This window comes from Triturus cristatus, chromosome 8 (assembly GCF_964204655.1).
Source record: "Triturus cristatus chromosome 8, aTriCri1.1, whole genome shotgun sequence".
Lineage (NCBI taxonomy): Eukaryota > Metazoa > Chordata > Amphibia > Caudata > Salamandridae > Triturus > Triturus cristatus.
The window spans coordinates 902,368,058-902,384,034 of NC_140591.1; positions in this window are offsets into that span (position 1 = coordinate 902,368,058).

A 15,977-nucleotide genomic window follows, 5' to 3' on the forward strand; every position below is an offset into this window, starting at 1 on the left:
ACTTAGTTAACAGTAGTGGTGTTTGTCACTTGCGGACAGAGGTCACTCTATATACAACTAAAAACCTGATGACAGCTTACCCCTGTCCCGACCTCCACACACCGACTTCTAGCAGCACACCCTCCACTGAACAGCTTTTCGTAGCATTACTTGTCATTGTACTAGAGTCTTAACCGTACCAGTACCGTGCATCGCCCTGGGCGGCACTCATGGCTAATGCTGTGGCTACTATAAAGTCTCTGGATTCCCTAATTACGTCAATATACCCAGCCGGAGTGAATAGCCACTGCGCAGATGTATATATATATAAGTGTCAGACGTCCGCCCCAGCATAACCATATGTACAATCCTGTCACATTCCCCTTCTCCCCTCCACCCCCCCATCCCTCAAAATACTCATCGACAATATACAACCAGTGGAGACTCAGTCCTGTTCATCCAGCGACCCCCCTCCCCCCCCAGCGGCCTCGTTGAGGAGCTGCCGTTCCGGGCTCTGTCGGTGTTCCTTGTTCCAGTCTTTAAGCGCCCTCTGCAAAGCCTTCGGTTCTACGAAAATATGGAAATATGAATGGAGGGATTGTCTTCTTGGGGGTGGACAAGACCAGCAGGAGTGGAGAGTGGTCCGACAGTGTGCACGGCAGGACCTGACACCCGTAGCTTAGCTGGGTACAGCATTGCATAGTCTAGACCCAGCTCCCGCAACTGTTTTTTCATGGGAACAAATTGTCGACAGGCCTCTTGTACTCGGGCAGTGAAATCCGGATAGAGCGAAACATTCGACCCTTCATATGACAGTGTTTGTTTGTCCCTCGCCGTGTGCAGAGCCGCGTCTCTGTCCCGGTAATTTAACAGTTTTGCCATGAGTGGGCATGGCAGGGGTCGGGGCCCTAAGGAACGGTGTGCCCTTTCCACCACGAACATGTTCAAGAGCACCTCTGCACCCAGAAGGTTGACCAGCAGCTTCTCCACAAAACGTTCCATGTTGCCCATTTGTTTCGTCTCCGGCAGGCCCGTAATCCACAAGTTACAGCGTCTCGAGCGGGCCTCCAAGTCTTTCACTTTGTCCTGCAGCACCCGCATAATCCTCCTGAGCTGTTTATGGTCCGAATCCTGTGTTTTCTGGGCCTCTTCAACTTCCGTGAGTCGCCGTTCAGACATATCTAGCCTCTCCGCGTGCTTATCCAGCCTTTCCCCCATTCTGTCCATCCGATATGAGAGGGCGTTGATTTTCGTGCCCAGGGATGAGATGCCGCTCTGCAATCCCTTTTCCATAGATAACAGCAAACTACGGATATCCGGTTCTTCTTCCGTAGGAGTTGGGGGCCGAGTAGTCGCCTGCGAGGCAGAGTCATGCAACTTAGAGCATTTTTGTTCGAAGGATAGCTTGGGCTGGGTCCTGTCTGTTCTACCCATTGTCTTCCCTCGTGTGGGGGAGTTGTTCAAAGACTGTTGTGTGCTTCTGCTCTGGGAGTGAGCGGGCAAAGACTAGGCCGCGAGATCCCACTCAGGTAGCAATTGTGGCGTTTCAATCCGGCAGGCGAGACATGGTGTCTGTCAGTAGCACCATCGAGTATTCCAGCTACAAGGGGCGACACTTGTTGTTGCTGGTGTCACTTCTTTTTCTTGCCTGATCTCCACTACGCCAGAGGACAGCCAGCAGAGCAATGACACCCCCGGTCACCTCTTAGGGCAGCTAGATCTGTATCGTAGTTTTCACCTTGCTGCGCTGTGCGAGGTCCACCCCGCTCTGCTAACATTTTGGGGATTCGCTGTTATGCCTCCAAGGTGTGGTGTAGTCGGTAGGTATGGTGCCACCTCCACCGGAATCCCCACCGCTGCAGCATCCACAGCCTGGCCAGACCTGTACCGTCGGACCTCGTCTCTGATGACCAGATGTCCCCGGAGGTGCAACTCTCAGGGCTGCGTCATCCAAGTCATCGCTGTCAGCGCCGGCCCCACCACACTCCGTGAACCTGCAGGGCCCGTATCTCGCGTGATCCCTTGTGGTGGCTGGTGCATATGATTCTTCTGGCTGCACGTACCACAGCTACTCCGCTTGGCTGAAGTTCCTTGCCCGTGCCGCCTGCGTGACGGTCTCCACAGGAATAATGCAACCCCAGCCGAGGAACCCCCCGTTGAGGACTCCACTGCCCAGCCGGGCCACGTCACAGATGGCCAGCCGTCCCCGGGACTGCGTCCCTCAGTACTGTGTCTTTCAGATCCCCGCTGCCAGCGCTGACTTCCACAGCACTCAATTAAGCCTCGGGGGCTCACCCAATGTGTGCTCCTGTGGCAGCTGGCGCTCACGTCCCCTCTGAAAGCACACAAAATAGCGGCGCCGCTTGTCCTCCAGACTCTGCCCGTATCGCCTGGGCCGTGGGCTGCTGTCTTCCCCCCCTTTGAACTCTTCCGTTCAAGCGGCCCGCTGCTCATTACCTCCACTGTGGGCCGCCTCGGTGTTTCTTGCCATGGCCCCGGCCGCCTCACTCGCGCCGGGGGGGATGTGGACTCCTCTCGGTGTCTGTCTTCAAACCTCGCAGCGCTCTCCTTGCGCTGTTGGAGCAGACTCATACTCCTTCCCTGAGCGGGCCGCGGTTCCGTCAGCACCCCCGTGGGGTTGCGCGGCCGTCCGAGCGAGTCAGGCCCTCGAGGTGTAGGGGACCGGCTTGTCTCAGCTGCTCAACTCCGCACGCACGGGGAAGCAGCTCCGCCCCGTGCTCACTCCAGCTCGGGGATCAGTGGCCCAGCGCTCCGCCCGCTGATCATCGCCGTATCTTCGGACAGGGGTGGTCCGGTAGGGTCGGGGTCAAATTTCCGGGAAGCGACGGTCTTCCGACGAGCGGATGTCGGTCCGTAGCTCGCTTTTCAGTGGTGGGAGACCGGATAATTGCAGGATTATTGATCGGTGTTAAGGAGCTCAAGGCGCAGGCGGCCATTTTTGTCGCGAGCCAAGCTCCGCCCCCCCATCTTGAAACAATTTCTTTTGGCTTTTGAAAAAGCTGGAGTGGTCCTCAAGAGGGAAAAAAGGTAATATGAAATCCTCTGTGGAATATCTTGGCCACGTTGTATCAGAAGAGGGTGTACGTCCCAAGCCTGGGTTGGTCGAAGCCATCTTGAAAGCACCTTCCCTCGTGGATAAAGCAGGTGTGAAATCTTTGCTGCGCCTCTGTGAGTTTTATTCACGGCTCATACCAAACTTTGCATCCACAGTTAAGGCCATATCTCTGTTGTTGAAAGACGGGTCCGAATTTGTGTGGGATGAGGAAAAATTTACGAGGACAAATACTAATACCTATTACTTCAGTAGTTGCAGTGATATTAATGGTTATTCTGATTTATAAATGTTACAACCCCAAATGTAGCTGTAGAAAGGAAAAGGTGTCCGATCCTAAATATAGAGCTAGAAAAAGAAAGAGAGAAGAGATAGAATTAGGGGATATGAGAGGAAATTACTATGAGATCATGAAATATTTAGACGGAAGAATGATAAAACGAGAAAGGAGTACAGCTTTTTAAATAAGTGGTAATTTGAATCTTGTTGGGTGTTTTTATGATGGCTTACAATGCCATCAAAGGGGGGATTGATGAAGCAGGGTTTTGAGAAAATAAAACCTGCTCGGATTAAACCCTCAGTGACATTATTAACAGCGTGCAGTGAGAAATAAAAATGCTAAATTAAGGGAAAATGCTTTTGCACATACGTGAACTAATTCATGAATAATACATGAACTAATGCATGGAACTAGGCTGCAACTGCTCTTTTTCGCTTTCAGAAAAATAAAGACTAATGCTGCTTTTGTGCACGTTAATGATATTTGTTAGGAATAACATGGGTTGAGCATGGTTTAGTGCAATGCTGGGATGGTGTGCAATATAAAATCACATTTCATAAAAGTAATAATGTTTGTGTTTTGTTCATCGTAGAGAAACAAGCATGAGACTACTCTTCTGCATGCCAGTATGGGGTTAACTTTTGTAAAAAGGAAAATAAAAGAAAATGAAATAAGCTCTGAATGGGAGATGGAAACGCAAAGGCACACAGTGACCTTCATGATGTGCTGACAGACTGCCAAGCTGTGGAAGAATAAAATGAGATATCAGTGGAAGCGATGCAACTTCCTTATGAGATGGCAGAGGCAAAAAAAGAGTGAGAAAGACTTGCTACATTCAATACAAGTATTGCTCTTCAGGAAATACGTGCTGAGATTATGTCCAAAAATGTTTCGTGGGTAAAGAATGTCATAATGTTGAAAGTCTAAAACAATAAACTAGTGAATAAAGTGATCACGCTGAGAGTAGTGTGACAGAACACCCCCGTTCGCAGCCAATGAGAGTAAGAGATTTTACGAATACTGAAACAAATGTGGGTTGGACATTTAGGTTTAAGGGTATAATTGAGGTGCCCTGGGGGGGGTGGTTTGGAGTAAGTTCGGCTGGTGTTAGCTAGCGGGAGCTCGTCGCTTTGCTGTTTCCAGATAGAGGCCTACCTGTTTCCCTGACTTAATCTTTGCCATTCGACTCTTCTCGAAGGCCATGCTACTCTACTTGGCCAGTGGGGTAGATTTCCCTGTTTTCCCTTGGGTTAGTATAATAATCAGAGTTTGCATATTCTTTGCCAATGTATTTTTGTCTCTGAAACTTTTCTCTCTATGGCTATCCACTCCTTCAATGCATTGTTATTTGATATGAGTTTGCTTTCTCCATTGCAAATATAAGTTCACTGTGATACATCATGACTTGCATTGTGTGACTGTACTTGACGAGCATTCATTTTACATTATTATGATAAACATTTAACATTATACATACTGAGTCTGATATTATTTAGTAGAATAGTTAAGTACATAATTATTACTATCAACTCTTCAACTTTAGTATCTAGCGCCACAAATGTACTGTAGAGAGGAATGCAGGTTCTAAACATGTAATTGGTAAGTTGGGTATAAACGTGCATCACACTGAACACCAGCGTGAAGGGATTCGTTGGGTAGTGTAAATGGGACTATGTATAGGAAAAATTATTGATCCCTGATCGCTGGATCAACCCTAATCCCCTCTCTTGCATGCTTGTTAACTGGAGATCGGCAGTTCTTCATGCTACTGAGATCTCAGAAACGTTCCTCAGTGAGGCTATTGACATTGCCTTTCTCACTGAAACTTAGCTCAATGACCACTCGACGGCTATTCTTGACTTACTCACCCCCAGCTACTCCACCATTAGACAGGACAGACCCAACAGAAAAGGGGGTGGACTAGCCTTAATCCATAAAACGGAGTTGCAACTCTCCCTTCTGAAGAACACCGATTGCTTGACATTTGAATAACTTGGCCTAGAACTCACAGTCAAAGGCTTTCCTCCTATTAGACTACATAACATCTATAACCCTTCTGGTGAGCCCCTCCTCTTTGCTGAAGAATTATCTGACCTCCTCACTCACTTCTCCCTTTCTGCCTCTAAAAATCTGTTTTCAGGAGATTGCAATATCTATTGGAATAATGCCGATGATCCCATAGTTAGGCGCCTCATTAACCTTCTCGAGTTGGATGACCTTAAGCAATTATGCAACAATCCAACCCATATCAAAGGGGCCACACTCAATGCAATCATCTCTAACACTGACCTGTTCTCCCTTACCAACATCATCCCAATCGACTGGTCTGACCACCATCTCATTCTGTTCAACATCTCAACCAGCACCCTACTCCCTACACCAGTTAATAACAAACCCAGGATGTGGACCAGAAACCTTATTCAAATCCCCCCTAGTGAACTTGAGTCCAAACTCCAAGCCCAACTACAACTCCTTCATCTCTCCCATAATGCTAATGAGCTCACTGAACATTTCAATAAGGCCATTAGTGATGTCCTGGATCAAGTAGCATCACTCAAACTAAAACAACAAAGAAAAATCCAATCCAATTCTTGGTTCAATCCTGAACTCAATAATGAAATAGGACAACTTAGACTAGCTGAAAGAACATGGAGACAACACCCCTCGCCCTCCCATACTGCCCTCCTCAGATCTGCAAGATCAACATATAAAAAGCACATTTTTAATGAAAAGGCATCAATTCTTTTGTGCACAACTTGATTGTACCAAAAACAGGCCCAGAGAACTCTTTGACATTGTCAGAAAACAATCTTCATCTGCCCCTACAGTGCTGACGGCCTCAATCGAAAGATGTGAGGTAATTGCCAACTTCTTCTCGGAATAAATTGCTAAAATTGATCAATCCTTCCCTCAAAGTCTGACGAAAACTATTCTTTTCTCTCCCAAAAGTAACCATCTCCCCATCCAAATCTGGATATCTGACCTCATTGCCCTCAACTGTCCGCTCACCTTATCCAACTCAGCGAAATCCCTAGTAGCACTTTTCACTCTCAGTCACCTCCAAAAAATCAAACCCTTCATCCCTCAAGACGACTTCAAAAGTGTAGTACAATCATTAGTACTCTCCAAACTTGACTACGGCAATGCCATCCTCAACCCCTAAAGACCACTTCTTAGAGCTATGATCAACCTGGCGGCCAGGCTCATTACAGACTGTAAATGATTTGACCACATCACACCTGCCCTCAAATCCCTAAATTGGCTTTCCATTGAAGGTAGATGATTTTATAAGACTGCCTGCATCACGCACAAAGCTCTCCACTCACAATCTCCGTCGTACCTAACAAACAAACTCAAAATAGCGGGCTGCTCCAGACCGATGAGAAGCTCCACGGCACTCATCCTCGTCCCCCCTTTACTAAAAAAGAAATCCACCCAAACTCTCCCCTTCTCTGGAAATGCTCCGAGCATCTGGAACGCCCTCCTGAGGGACCTGCGCTGCAACGCCTCCTCCCACAGTTTTAAAAAAGACCTAAAATGTCACCTACTCAAGTATTCGAGTCTATAATTTCTCTTCTGACCTGGCGAACTGTCTCCCCTGTATTGGTTGCCTTTCTGCTAACCCGTTCTACCTTTCACTCTCCCTTTTAACTCTTCTCTTTTATGTACCCGGGCCTCGCTCTCCCCGGCCTCTTTCCTATCCTAGCATCTCTAACTTATGTTCTGTTAGCTGTCTGAGGACATTCTCCCCTCTCCTTGTCTGTTTGTTTCCCACCCCCCCTCTCTGTCACACTTATCTATCTGAACTATAACTCGTGAATCATCCATAACTCTGCCTCTCCTGACTAATAGAGAGATGTGCTCTCTCCTGACTGTCGTTCTCTTTGCTCTGCAATATTGTTTTGTTTTTGTGACTACCCTTGCTCTTGTAAAGTGCTCTGATACCTCCGGGTCTAGCCAGCACCATATAAAACATTTCGAATAAATAAATAAATTAAACAACCAAAGTAAAGGGGCCAGTCGCCATGGGAAGGTACAAATGAAGACAAGGCAGGATTAACAAGCCCATTAACTAATCCGAAGGCAGCATTTACGAAAGACAATGACAAAAGCCAATGAAAAATATGGGAGGAGAGTGGGCGTATCTTCTCTTCCATACTCTACTGCAGCAGTCTCGCAGAGCGAGCAGCGCATGCGCGCTGCCGCTAGGCTCGACCTAAAAAGGGAAAAGATGGCAATTGCGCAAGCATATGCTGGGGAAGTTAGTGTAGGCCACAATTATACACGAATAATGCAGAAAATAACAGCCAAAAGTCGCGAGTTTCTTTTCTCATTAACTGTTTGAAAATAATGTGCAAAACATAAGAAAAATGCAAACAAAAGCATTCATAGAGCGTTCAAAAGGGGAGTTTTATACAATGACTACAATAATCACACTTGTATTTGTTTTTCCTAGAGTGCATTTTACTGCTCTGTAGAGAAGGCCTCAAGAGTCTTTTTAGGTTAAATTTGCTTATTAGAATGTAGAAATGAGAAATATGTAATCTGTCCTTTGTGAGTTCCTGATGATGGCCAAGGTTGTGTGGAGGAAACAATGAACATTATGAATGGAACTTCCTTGCAGAGCGGAGTATGTGGACATTTGTATAACAATATGGACACATTTGCGAGAAATGTGGTATCTGAATTTCTTCTGCTGAAGGTTGATGACGTGAGCTGTCATGGACAAAGGAACTGTTGAAAAGTTAGGCACATCGAGAGTGGAGTGATTAGACACCCCTTCTTTTGAACCAATGAGATTTAAGAATTCTATGTGTAATGATACATAAGGGGTTGGACCTTTAGAGAATTTAGTGTATAACTATTAGTAGTAAGAGGGTGGGGTTAGGCACTTGTATTCTTTACTTTGTGAGAGGAGAGAGCCGTGTTGCTGTTTCCTAACCTTATTGGCTGTCTGTTCTGCTGGTCCTGACTTTTGACTTTGCTCCTCAATTCTTCTTGGGGATGCTCAGCTTACTCTCGTGGCCAGAGGGTAGCTTTCCAGGTTTCGAGTACTTTGCGTGATCGGTTAGTATGATATTCTGAATTTGCATAAATCTTATTTGTAAATGTCTTTATCCTTTTGTCTCTACACCTATCCACTCTCTCATTGTGCTGATATTTGAAATGTATCATTGTGAATTATTTACTATTGTTCTCTTGTGTGTTGATCTAGGATTCGAAATGTATTGTACTTGAGCAATCACATTATTATAGATAAAGCATATTGATTCTTAAACAGAGTTTGGTTTTATTAGTGTCATTTAGTTATATTGAGTGATTATTCTTTATGATATTCCTTTAGAATTCTGATATTATTTTGTCAATCCCTTACCACTGACAAAGATTCATCAGAGAAGGAAGAGGATAAATAAAATGATAAGGAAATTGGTAAGATTAGTTAAACTAATGCAGTGTGAAAAGAACTGTGAGGTATTAAATTGGGTCCAGATGATTAAAATGTGCAAGTTCTGAAACGCTGGACAACATTCAAAGTCATTCAGGCTTGTCGTGTGTTGATAAATTCTTTATTGAAAAATACAAGATATTCACAACAATGTAGCCAATGTGTTTCGTCCCTACTCTCAAGACTTCTTCTGGGCTTTATAATATTAGCCCATGTCGCAAATAAACCTAATCACTGTGCGTGTTCACAGTCTCAGAGTTGTGAGTCCAAGAAGACAGACATGGGCAAATATGATAAATCTGTGGAATCTGACCATTCCTGTTCTTACAAAAAAAAAAAAAGTACTTGCAATGCAATAGGTCTCACATTTACGAGAGTTTGAGCTATTTGCATTGTAAATGACAATGCCTTTTCTTTATGTGGTTTGAAAACTTGCCAGCAGTGCGTAAACACACACTTTGTACTTATAATCATTGCTTATGAGAAGCAAGGCTGGCATTAAAAGAGGCACAGTGATTGCCAGCCTTGCTTCTCGTAAGCAATGTCTATAGACCCGATTCCAATGCAGTTGGATTGGCTCCGACCATCGGTCGGAGACGTTCTGACTGCATCAGAATTGCCTGTTTGGATTCCTTTCTGACCGACCCACTTTGATGGGGTCGGTCGGAAGGGAATCCAAAACGTTTTTCCGAATGGCCTCCTATGGGCTCAGAGAGCCTGTCCGCCAGTCGGAGAGCCTGCAGTAATGCCTCACCGGCTCTTTCTTGCCGAGGGATTACGATAGCAGCTTCCCACTGCCATTCTGTGCTGGCCTTTCCGACACAGAAGGGCATTGGGAATCTGTCTTTGGGGGCCCCCAGCAGGGCCCCATGGGTGCAAGGCCGCCAAATGGTGGCCTGCCCCCCTGTTAATCCCTGCACCCGGTGGGTTCGGTCGCATCCTACTTCCTAGGCTGGAACCGACAACAGGAGTTAATTCGGTTCCAGTTCCAAACCGATGTCGGGTGTACTCCAGTCAGTCCGACATCGGAATCAGGCCCTAAAAGTACAAAGTGCGTGTTTATGCACTGCCTGCAGGTTTTCAACACACATAAAAAAAAGCCATTGTCATTTATAATGCCAATAGTTCAAACATTTGCAAATGCAAGATTTATTGCATTGCTAATGCTTGTTGAGCTGCAAGACGGAGGCGGCAGCAGCTATAGGAAAGTAGGGACCGTGACGCCAGGCCTTGTGTTTCAAAAGCAGGAGGGAGGAAGAGTCAGCTTCAGCCAAAACTGGCCTCGGTCTTTGAATGCACAGGAAATGTGGCAAGATGAGAGCAGGATTTACAGCCCTGTTTACAACAAAGTTTTGTAAACCACAAGCACTGATCTCAAGGGCTCCATCTTAAAGAAACAAATAGTGCTCACAAACTCTGAGTAACAACATGTGTAACAAGGGCAGTCCTTGAAAATGGGCAGGGCTTTTAAAGCCCATTTCCTGAATACATGATGCAATGATAACAATATAGTTTGAACATGTCTGAGGTTTGTACTTAATTCTTGGTCATTAGTGTTTTGTTGCACTGAATCTTGTATATGTGTGGTATTATAGAATGCATGATGATGCTTGGCTGTGTAAGGTGAATGTAGAGTTTGGCCGCAGACGGAGAAGCAACCTCGCTCGACCCAAATCATCTGCTTGTTACCAGGGAGAAAAATAAGATTGAGGAAGAAAGAAGGGTGGACAAGGAGTGAGAAAAAGAAGGGGGATGTGGCAAGTGGTATTATAAAAATTCTACTGGGCCTTATCTTACTGCAGCTTGCCACATGAAGGTAGGACATAGACTCTGGAATGTATGCTTATGAGTCAGCACTTCATGGCATTACAGAAGTTCGCAACTGAACAGCAGGCTCTGTGTGGTATGCAAAAAAAGTTCTCACTTGTGTACAGCTGGGCACTGATGTGTTTATTCTTTACTTATAGTCACAAGTGAATTCAGAGCATAATTCAGGGTATAATAGAAACTTAGAGATTTCTACAGCAGTACATTTCTTTCATTTTAGATGATTGGTATAGAAAATTGTGTAAGTCACCTGGCCAAAAATTCAGAAATATGATTGCATATATAAATAAGAAAAAAAGCAAAGTTGATGCACACTATTTACTAGATGCAATTTTTACCTCATATATAAACGCAAAATCAACATTGAGAAAATGATGGCTAAAGCAAAGGGGCCAGCAAATACGATATGGGAGACCCTCGCTAACGCTACTAGTAAAAGATTATAATGAGAAAACAATTTGTTTTAAAGTGAGAATGCATCCTTGGAGCAAAAATGGACACAGGTATGCATTTCACTCTTACAAAATAGTGCAAAAGGGCAAAGTTGGGAATTTAGGCAATAATACATAATGTCTTTGGAGTTTAGCACACATTTCACAGAGAAATTAACTCAAATTCGCCCGGAGCCTAGTTATAGGATCTAAGATAATGCAAGGGAACTGTGAATAAAAAATAAGAGGACTATAAAATGTATGTATTTTTGGTTCAAGTTTGTTTTAAGTCTTTATAAATTCCTCATATAGCTATCAACGGAACAGGGTTGAGGCCTCATCAATCGAAATTCCACAATGACCCTTACATCTTGCAAAGCTACATTGGCTTAATGTCAAGTTGTGTTGTAGGAAATAAGTCCTGGCAGGCAACGCAGCGGTATCTCACATTCTAGATGTGAGCTGTAATGAGATCACTCACTGTCAAAACAGAGCAAACCTCAGGAGGTAAACTTGTTTTTCCAAAAACAGCTTTGCTCACCTTTTCTAACGAAGCCAGAGCAAAAAGTCAATCTCGGGAGAAAACATAGGGGCATATCTACAAGGCGGCGATAGTAAATTATCGCCGCTTTTGCGGCTGTTTTCACCCGAAAAGCGGCGATAATTTTATCGCCTAATTAGCAAGGTCACGCTAACGCGTGAAACCTTGCATTAGCGCCCAGATTCCTAACGCCCAGATTTGCATCTCTAATGAGATGCAAAGTGGGCGTTCCTGATCTAACATGACAGGAGAAATGTCGCCAAGCGACATTTCTCCTATCATCAAGCCCCACGCTATGAAGCATAGCGGCAGGAAAAGTAGCGCTAACCCCTCTTATCGCTACTTTCCTTACGCCTGCTTCAGGACTGACTTAGCCATGATATCCTATGGAAGGTGGATATCATGGCTAAGTTTGTGAGGCTCTGTCAACAAGCTAACGCCACATTTCGTGAGATTATCGCTGAGTTTCCAGCGATAATCTCACGTTAGGCAGTTAGCGCTAGGATTTTTATCGCTGATGAGATAAGCGTTGTTAATAGCACGCTATCTCAGCGATAAAAATCCACGTTAGCCAGCGATAATTATCCTAGCGCTAAGTGCGCTTAGCGATAATTATCGCCGGTTGTTGCTGAAATGCCCTATAGTGTTTAACAATAGTACCAAAGAACTTACAATCACGTTAAAAAAAAAAAGAGAAATACTACATGTTTAAAAATTATAGGAAGAAGAAAATCGGATTAGGCATTTAAATGCTACAAAGCAAATACATGTAAAATAAGACTACACCTTCCAGAATTCATTAATTTACTTAACCAAATGTTAAATGAAAACCAAGACTGGCAATGTGATGCTCTGCGGACATCAGCCGATCTGTCAACTCTATGAATGCTGCTTGTGGGGACTATCTAAGATCTCCTATCTATGCAGTGTCCCTCCTTGGCTGCTGGCGCCACTCCCCCGGCCCGGCTCCCAGTAAGTTCCTTTCCCCGTCAATTTTTCCCCCTTTCCCTCCACACCTTATCAGCATCGTCTGTTTTTGATCTACTTTCCTGTCTTACCGACCTGGCCGTCTCCGTTTTATGGTATCTTATCCTATTCTTGCCGCCTGAGTATCTCTTGTTGCTTTATCTAGTACCAAACCTTTTTTCATTTGACTATACTCCTTGCCTTACTCCTTTTTCTTCGTATATTCTGTCCTCTATTTTTCTGATGTTTATTTCAGCATCACAATTCTTTTCTCCCCCTTTCTACCCCTACTTTATTCTCTTTCATCCCTTCCCCCAGCTTTTCCACAATATCTTTTTACTGTACCTCCATACTTTCCTTATCCTTCCCCATTTCTTCCTCCTTGGATACTTAAATTCTCCTCTGGGCACACTTATTATCATCAGTATTGGCACTTTATCCCATACCTTCCCTTGTCACCCTAACCTCTTTCTTTACTTTACTTGATCCCCCGTCCCTACTCACGGCTTCACACTTAAGTAGCCTTCATGCACCTTGCTAATTTTAACTTAACCACCCCCCTTTTCTTCTCCCTCCCCAACCCTTCCCCCTCCCGTTTCCCTCCCTTCCCCCACCCCCTCCCTTCATTTTTGTCATATATACCTACCTAGGCAACCCTCCCAGGCATTCGCTTCATCGTCTTGTCCTGAAGAGATCCCACTATTCCCATGGGGATCGAAACGTCGTCGACCTACGTCTCTAAACTCTAATATTTATACTCTGTATCCTGTAAATTGAGTATGAGACTTGTAACCTACTGTGACTTTATATATTGTCATCTCTTGCCTACACTGTAAAGTCACCTTTTTAAGTCACTTGCCTGTGGTAAGGAAATCGGCTGATTTCATTTTTACCCACTCACGGTTTGCTCACTTACCACCTGTAAAAATTGCGATAACAGATCTATTTCTCTTGTATGGGACCGTTGTTGTTATAAAATATCTCTACCCATAGTCCCGTCTGACCTCTAGGGTATCCTTGTCCTTCTCAACACTTTCAGCAAGTTAGCCAGCACAGATCCTGGCCTATCTCCCTCCCCATACGCGTGCGCTGTGGCATATTTCCCCAGATGCTTCACTTCACTGTCCGCTGCCTCCTGATACTCCCCTAATAATTCCTTCATTGCATCTGTGGTCTCCCCAGATGCCCCGGACGCCTGACGAGTCTCGAAGTCTCCGAGTTTGTGCTCCAAAGTCGACACTCTCTGGCGGATGTCGCGAAGTACCCCTGAGTGTTTAGCCATGGCCACCCCCCTAATGTATACTTTGAAAGCCTCCCATACCGTCTGGAAACTATCTACAGACCCAATATTAGTAGCAAAAAAAAATTCTATAGCTTCTGCTATAGTTTCTTTAAAGAGAGGGTTCAACAGTGAGTAAGGAGGGAAACGCCATATGAATGGAGGGATTGTCTTCTTGGGGGTGGACAAGACCAGCAGGAGTGGAGAGTGGTCCGACAGTGTGCACGGCAGGACCAGACATGCACGGATCTGGGACATGAGAGATGACGATGCGAGCCAATAGTCAATACGTGTGTGAAGGTTATAGTAGGCAGAGTAGTGAGTGAAACCACCATCCAGCGGGTGGAGCTCCCTCCATACATTAGTGAGGTCCTCGCTAAAAATAACTCTTTCTATAGCGCTGACCGCCATCGCCGGCCTTCTTACCTGTCCCCCTGATCTATCTAAGCTCGGGTTCCTGACAATGTTGAAGTCACCACCCCAAAGCATATGTGTCGCCCCCCATCCGTTCACCGTGTTAGCCAATGTAGCAAAGAACTCTGGGCAGTCGTAGTTGAGGCCACATACGTTAACCAGAAGCAGATCCAATCCCCCTCCCTGACATCTGGAGATCACGAACCTGCCACCTGCGTCTGCCGTCAGCTGTCGCAACGTGTATTCAGATCATGGGTTAACCCTTGTCATTACTCCTCTAGCATGAGTTGTGAAACCTGCGGCATTAACATTACCCACAAGGCCCCTGGAGCGCATCATTGGACTCTGCAGCGGAAGGTGAGTCTCCTGAAGCAGGGCAACATCTATATTATGTCTGTTTAGATAGTTCAGCACTTTGCGTAGTTTGCGATGGTCATTCAGACCCCTCACATTCCACGACAGCGCTCTGAGGGAATCTATAGGTCTCTGGTCAATAGCCCCCCGAGTCGTAACCATCCCGTCTGTCATGCGTCTCATAGCGTCCTGAGTCCTGTGGCTGATATATGTGCTGTACCTCATAAAACAGCATGGCTGACCTCCCCAACCTCAAAAACAGTATCCATACCCTTCCCTCCCCTCCCCCCACCCACAGCTGACCACCCACAACTCGGTCGCACAACATCCTCAATAGGGACCTCCCACTCCTCCCCCCTCCCTCTCCCAACTTAGTTAACAGTAGTGGTGTTTGTCACTTGCGGGCAGAGGTCACTCTATATACAACTAAAAACCTGATGACAGCTTACCCCTGTCCCGACCTCCACACACCGACTTCTAGCAGCACACCCTCCACTGAACAGCTTTTCGTAGCATTACTTGTCATTGTACTAGAGTCTTAACCGTACCAGTACCGTGCATCGCCCTGGGCGGCACTCATGGCTAATGCTGTGGCTACTATAAAGTCTCTGGATTCCCTAATTACGTCAATATACCCAGCCGGAGTGAATAGCCACTGCGCAGATGTATATATATATAAGTGTCAGACGTCCGCCCCAGCATAACCATATGTACAATCCTGTCACATTCCCCTTCTCCCCTCCACCCCCCCATCCCTCAAAATACTCATCGACAATATACAACCAGTGGAGACTCAGTCCTGTTCATCCAGCGACCCCCCTCCCCCCCCAGCGGCCTCGTTGAGGAGCTGCCGTTCCGGGCTCTGTCGGTGTTCCTTGTTCCAGTCTTTAAGCGCCCTCTGCAAAGCCTTCGGTTCTACGAAAATATGGAAATATGAATGGAGGGATTGTCTTCTTGGGGGTGGACAAGACCAGCAGGAGTGGAGAGTGGTCCAACAGTGTGCACGGCAGGACCTGACACCCGTAGCTTAGCTGGGTACAGCATTGCATAGTCTAGACCCAGCTCCCGCAACTGTTTTTTCATGGGAACAAATTGTCGACAGGCCTCTTGTACTCGGGCAGTGAAATCCGGATAGAGCGAAACATTCGACCCTTCATATGACAGTGTTTGTTTGTCCCTCGCCGTGTGCAGAGCCGCGTCTCTGTCCCGGTAATTTAACAGTTTTGCCATGAGTGGGCATGGCAGGGGTCGGGGCCCTAAGGAACGGTGTGCCCTTTCCACCACGAACATGTTCAAGAGCACCTCTGCACCCAGAAGGTCGACCAGCAGCTTCTCCACAAAACGTTCCATGTTGCCCATTTGTTTCGTCTCCGGCAGGCCCGTAATC